This window comes from Mustela nigripes, unplaced genomic scaffold, assembly GCF_022355385.1.
Source record: "Mustela nigripes isolate SB6536 unplaced genomic scaffold, MUSNIG.SB6536 HiC_scaffold_428, whole genome shotgun sequence".
Taxonomy (NCBI): domain Eukaryota; kingdom Metazoa; phylum Chordata; class Mammalia; order Carnivora; family Mustelidae; genus Mustela; species Mustela nigripes.
Genome location: NW_026739835.1, coordinates 6846 through 13715, shown reverse-complemented (window position 1 = coordinate 13715; position 6870 = coordinate 6846). Strand labels below are relative to the sequence as shown.

Genomic DNA, 6870 nt, shown 5'->3' with positions numbered 1-6870 from the left:
AAAAAAAAAAACACATTTATTAAAGGCAGTCAAATGCAAAAGAGTGTGTTTGGGGAAAATGAAAGTGAGAGTGGAGGGAAAGAGGGAAAAAAGATTTATGATAGTTTGGGGATGGGCGTATTCGGGCTGGTGAGCAGAGTGGTAAGTGATTTATGTGGAGCAGGAGCTTTCTTGAGCTTGAGTTTTAATGTCAGAGGAGCCAGAGGAAACCATCAGTTCACACTACCCCGTCTTTGTGGTTTTGCCTGTGTACACCCCATCTGGAGCCTTCTATTTCCACATCTCCATGACAACGGAGGATTACCGAAATTCATTCAGTCACAATTCTGGGCTGACAAGTGCCAAGCAAACATTTCATTCCTGTTTTTATAGCTGATGGTGGATAGTGTCGGGTTCTGTGTCAAGAGCCAGATTTTGGTGAGCTGGGAAACAAAAGCAGTTTCATCAGGCAAAACTCACAGCCCATTACCCTGGGGGAGCAGAGAATGGTCCTCCTGGGAAGCAGGAAGTTTGGCTAAAAATCCAGAAAATCCTACTACTGCTGCCAGGTGGGTTGCCTCTGCCAGGGACAGCTAAAAGGGAAAGAAACTCGGGTACATTCAAGGCTATTGTTTGTCCCAGCTGAACTCAGCTCTGTTTTAGCAAAGGAAAAATTCACCTTCCAGGACCTCAGTCTGCATCAGCCGGCTGCCTCGGCATTGCTGCCCTGACAAGCCGTCCTCATCCTTTCCCCTGGTGCTCACTCACACCTCCCTAACCCCTAGATAGGGGGCCTCTCACTACCCATCTTTCCTCTTTGATATGCAGTGGTGAATCATAGCCAATAATGTCACGTCACATAACAGTTCCCCTGTAAGACTAAAGCTCCGAGCCCTGATTTTATGCAGATGGAGTCACTATGAATCACACTTCAAAATGTTTCTGAGTCTCATTTTCTCAAGAGAGAACAGTAAAAGAAAGATATGTACATTTGAATCCCAGTCTCGGGGCCACTTAATGTGCCTAGGATCTGGGACACTTGTCAGTTGGTCTCCTTACCTCTGGCTATATCATGCTCGGAAGAATAATCCCTTAGATGCCCCCCCCTTTATTGAAGAGTGCCTTTGTCCCACCTAGTGCAGTGATTGTGAATCCTGGACTGGAATTAGTTTGCGAGAGGTTAGCTTAATCCATGGGCTTAGAATTAGGTCATTGGGAGAACACAAAATAATTTATGTAAATTAACATACACTAATATGCAGAAATATGACAAATCCATTTTTCCAAAATTCTTGAAAAATGGTATCTTGTCAGTTTCTCAGCATGTTAGTCTTTCAGTTTGGCAGATATATTTAGATTATATCAGCTAAAATGTATTCAATGCCCAGTATGTGTTAGGTGTTATCCCATACCGAATTTCATTTAATTCATGCAAAGACCAATGCTGTCCTCACTTTGCAAATGATGCATCTGAAGGTAAGTGGCTGATCTGAGGTCAGATGGAGATGGGGGTCTTGGGCTTCCCATCCTGTGAGCAATGCCGTATCTCTGCATAGATGCCTCCCTGACCAGCAAAGGGACCGCCCTGTTTGGGGTCTATTTGAAGGACTCTTCCAGAGTCCGAGTCCTGACTTTGGTCTTTAGTACCTATATAGTGCAAAGCTCTGTACCGAATCTGCCAACTTCCTACCCAGTGGATGGTGACCCAAGTGGTTCTCAAAGCTGTCCACTCCGCAGTGCCAGGGGAAGGAGTGATGTCAGACTAATGGGCCTGGGATCCCAGGGTGCTCCTTTGACTGTTCAAGTGTATCAGACCCTTCCACTCACTTCTCTGTGGGACAAGTCTTCAAACTGCACCTTTAACAGAAATCACTAACTTTTTAGTTCTGATAATCTGTGGTCATATTAAATAAAAGTCTGTATCTTTAAGAGATACATACCAAAGTATCTACAGATGTAGTAATAGAATTATTATTTCAACATTATCCAGGGAGGGGGAATGGGTGGGATGATAGATGAAACATTCATTTTGTTGAAGCTTGGTAATGGATATATAAGGGTTTGTTACATCTTTCTTTCTATTTAACATAGGTTTGGAATTTTCCAAAGTTGTAGATAGATAGATAATCAGACAGATAGATAAATAAGGGTACAAGCAAAAACAGAAATTAGGCCCTTGTCCCAGGACCACCTTCTTCTTTTTTTTTTTTTAACACATAATTTTAAGCTTTACTTTAAAAATGTAAGTATCTCCCAATATTTAACAGGTAAAGAAAATAGCATATTGGTTTATTTTATGTGGTTGTTATATTTTATTTTCCAAGTAATACTGATTAAAAATATTTACACACCTACTTTTAAGTCCACAGTTTAGCACTCTTATTTGTATGGCTTTAAAAGTTATAGCATAAGATCTTTACATTAAGGATCGGGGAGAAAAGATTCATTCAAAACAAAGCCTGATATATTATATACATGTTTTTCTCTGTACTTTATTTTAAATACATTAATTTTTAAATGATGCTCATCTTTTTTTCATCTGGTGGTAAAATATTAGTGCAATTTTTCATTAAAAAAAAAGTTTACCACAGATATAAATGAATTTTCCCAATTGGAAATGGCCCTTCAGTTGCCATTAAATGAAACTTCCCAACCTAACTTAAGTTACCAAGAAAAAGAATTGGTAGTTGCCATTATAAGCAAAAACATAAACTACTACAGCATCACCTACATTGCTCCTTACAACACAAACTTTGAAAGAACCAGAGACACTTTATAGAAGTTTTGTTGGTTTTGAAAAGGCACATGGGTGTGTTTTTTTGTTTTTTACATTCTAGAAATTTTGCCACCACCACTCTGTTCCTGTTGCAGAGATGAATTCCGTGACTATCAGTAAAGACAAGAAGGTTGTTCAAACTAAAGCAAGCCAGAAGCCAAAAATTTAACTGCACAGTAACAATGTACTTCTCTTCATGCAGCCTTGTGTTTCCTATATATTCAATTTTCTAACATGCATTAGAATACATAAATTTGTATTCTAATGATTTTACGCTTGATTTTACAATATGGAAAAAGTCTGAGAAAGGGCGTGACCTGGGAAAGAGAGAAGGGAGAACCCTCATCACAATGAAAATAGATATTCGTACCCAACTATATAGTAAGAATATAATCCATTTAAGTTTCCAGAAATAACACTTCTCAAAGCTTCCCATTCACTTATGGGAAAGATATCTCCTCTGTGGCATTAAGTGGGGGGGAAATCTGTTTCAACAGAAACAGTTCACAACAGGAAAGACTTAACTTTGGTCCACTTGTCTGTTAGCCCAAGGACAGTCACACTGCCCAACATCAGTTCAAAAACCCAAAGCATAAATTTAAAAATATATTCATTTGTTATTTTATTCTAAAACAGGCATAGGTGTTCTGTTCTCATTCCCTGCCCTTTCAGCTTGGGAATCCACTGTTTATTTGGTCTCTAAACCATCAGCATCTTCGTGATCTTCCCTGGCAGCCTCAGCACAATCTGCTTGGGTGGGCTCTCTCTCCTCCTGGTTCATGATTTCAGGGGTCACTTGATCCAAGTAGGCTTCTAGAAGTTCAGTCTGTACTTCTACTGGCATCTGATTTACCTGCTTGATGTGCAGCTCCTCCACGTGTACTTCAATACCTTCTTCAGTCTGAATTCGACCCACTTCTAGATAACTCACCTGGACCTGCTCTGGAAGATCGCTCATATGTGAATCATGCACTTGGCTGTCCTGGAGCAGATCAGGATGGACCTGTTCCACAGTCACTTGTGCTGAATCCACCTGAACCTGAAGCAATGGTAACACATGCACCTTCCCAACTTGTTCTATAATAGTCATTGACGTCACAGGTTCAGTCTGCACACGTGTTTCTACTGAAAGAACTTCTTCAGTTACTAGACGCTCTGAGATATTGTGAGTATCACTGAGATGCCTCCTTAATTCATTTCCTTGCACAAACCACAAGTCACATAAAGTACAATGGTTGGGTTTATCTCCAGTGTGTATTACCAAATGATCTTCGAACTGGTCCCAGCTGTTAAACACAGTTACAGAGCTGACATTCATGAAGCTTCTTTCTTCCATTTTTTGTCCCTACTCCAGTCTGGCATGTAGTCAGATGACATTTGAGGGTGCTATTTCTAGCAAATCATTCATGACAATTTGGACATTCAAAAGGTTTTTCACCTGTATGTTTTTGAAGATGCTCTTTAAAATGTCCAAAGTGGTCAAACTGTTTCTCACAGTATTGACATATGTGAATTTTTTCCCCAGTTCTTTGCTTCTTACTGACTCCACCTTCTTCGAGGTGGTAACAGTTGAGGTGCTGTTTCCATGCACTCTCCCGAAGATACCTTTTATTGCATATTTCACACTTGAAACTCTCAGTGGAGTGTGATTTCATATGTTCCTGTTTGCTTGTGGGGTCAGATGCACAACCATCTTCTTCTTTTATCTGCCCTTCTCTATCACCTTGCCGGTACTTGCTGGTAATATCTGCCAACAGTGCCAGGGCGGAATCATCAGAGGACCCTGTGCTCTGAATGTACTTTATGGATTGCTTAGCAGAAGCCACTTCCTCCAACGTTCCGATGCCTTCATCTTCCACTTCGATTGTGCCTTCGGCAATCTCCACCTCAATTTCAACAGGTTCTGATTCTGCAGAGGGCAATGACTCAGTGATAACATTTGAAGTTTCTGCAATCTTTCTTTCTTTCTTTCTTTCTTCTTTTTTTTTTTTTTTTTTTTTTTTTTTTTTTTTTTTTTTTTTTTTTTTGCCTCGCTTTTTCCTGTGGTATTTTTCCTCTAATGGAGCGGAGTTTTCTTTGTTCCTGACTTCAAGGGCTTTGATAGCTTCTAGCATTTGTAGGAACTCTGCTGCTTTCCATACATCATTGGCTTCTTCTTCTCCTTGCTGTATATGTGAACTCAATTAAATGACGGAAGGCCATTTTACTAACACCTTCTATCTCCACCAAAGGTTCCTGAGTAAACTCCTGAAAGAATTTGTAGAAGAACTTACTGCAAGCAGCCAAAACAGCCTTGTGGGCCTTAAAATGGTGTCCGTCGACAATCAGGGCGATGTCAGTAAACCGATCCTGCTCTCGCTGTTCATTCAATCGGTCCGGGATCATTTTATGATGTTCCGGGACCTCCTGAAGGCATTCCATCGTCTCTTCGGCCTCCATGGCCGTCGGGTTGCTCTAGCTCGCGATCCTCCCTTTCTCCTCTCCGGCCCTCAGAGCTTCCCCTTCCTCGCTCTCCCCTCTCGGGGCGAAACTCAGCCCACACTGTTCCCTAGCTCTGAACAGCGCCTCGCCCTCCATTTCCTCGTGAGTGCCCGGACGCTGCCTCCGCTGGGTCTGGCCGGCGCACCTGCGCTCGCTCGGAGACCCGGACGGCCGCGCCCCCAGGACTACCTTCTTACCCTCTCTCAACTTATAGTTCCTTTTTAAAAGTTTATTTATTTATTTCTTTGACAGAGAGAGATCACAAGTAGGCATAGAGGCAGGCAGAGAGAGAGGGAGGAAGCAGGATCCCTGCTGAGCAGAGAGCCCGATGTGGGGCTCGATCCCAGGACCCTGAGATCATCCTAGGACCCTGAGATCATAATCTGAGCTGAAGGCTGAGGCTCATCCCACTGAACCACCCAGGCACCCTCAACTTACAGTTCCTTCAGGATCACTCTGCTACTCTCTGGCAGGATCTAGTCCTTTTTCTGGGATAGGTAAAGCCTTTGGACCTGGCTTTCTGACTTGTTAACTAGGATTTTGCCTCAACTCAAAGCTTTGCCTGTATCTCTTATTTTGACTCTGCCCACAGCTTAGAGTATAATATGATTCTCCACAAAGCTTTGTGGCAGAAGTTATCTGACTCACCCTGGGAGAGGCAAACAATCAAAACATTATTTCTAAAGCTCAGAAACTTTCATGATCTTATATTTAAAAGATGAGAAAACAGAGCCTTAAGTTAGCTACCCAGTGTCACATCGCTAGAGGACTGGTAGAACCAGCCTTGTGAACACAAACAGTCACTTATACACACACACATATGTAAAAAGAAAAGTTACATTTCACCTCATTAGTGCTGCCAACATACACAACAATGCATGCTCATAGAAATGGCCTCTGACCCTCAGCAAATATTGTTTGGAGAAAGAAGACACTGGAAGAAATATAACAGCATCAGGTGCTGACTTGTCTTCTTTACTTGGCCCAAATTTTGCCACTTAATAATTCAACAGCAGTTGTGAAAACAGCTCTTCTTTCTATAAATTTCTTCATAATCCTCTGCAATTGCCCCCTCAGTCCAAGAAAAAAAAATCTAATCTCTTTCAAGTTATTAAGTCTTGATCATATCTTTTTCTCTTAAAAAATTGCAATTTTGTTCTAATTATAAATTTAATGAATACATGCAAATTGTAGAAAATCTGTAAAACAGAAAAGTTTTTAAAAGGGAACGAAAGTAATTTGCCGTCCTGTCATCTCAAAATCTTTTTGATGTGTCCTACTCTTACCACATAGATAAAACATAATTGCTACCACACTATATTCAGTTTGGTAGCCTGACGTGTTTCCATTCAACATTATATTGTGAGGTCTCAAAAGGTCACTAGATATTTTCTAAAAATAATTTTTTTAAGATTTTATTTTGAAGCAATCTCTACACCCAACATCGGACTCAAACTCATAACCCTGAGATCAGAGTTCCATGCTCTACTGACTGACCCAGTTAAGTGTCTCTAAAAATGATTTTTAATATTTGTGTAATATTATATAATTATAATATGCAATATATAATTATATAATATTTAGATAATATTACCTAAGTATATCACCTTTTATTTTTTGGTTTTCTTAATGTT

At 40.6% G+C, this 6870-nt stretch overlaps 1 pseudogene; it reads right to left on the bottom strand.

Annotated features, from left to right (window-relative positions):
- Positions 1-3377: 3377 nt before the first annotated feature.
- On the bottom strand, positions 3378-5367 carry LOC132008582 (zinc finger protein 131-like; annotated as a pseudogene).
- Positions 5368-6870: the final 1503 nt, after the last annotated feature.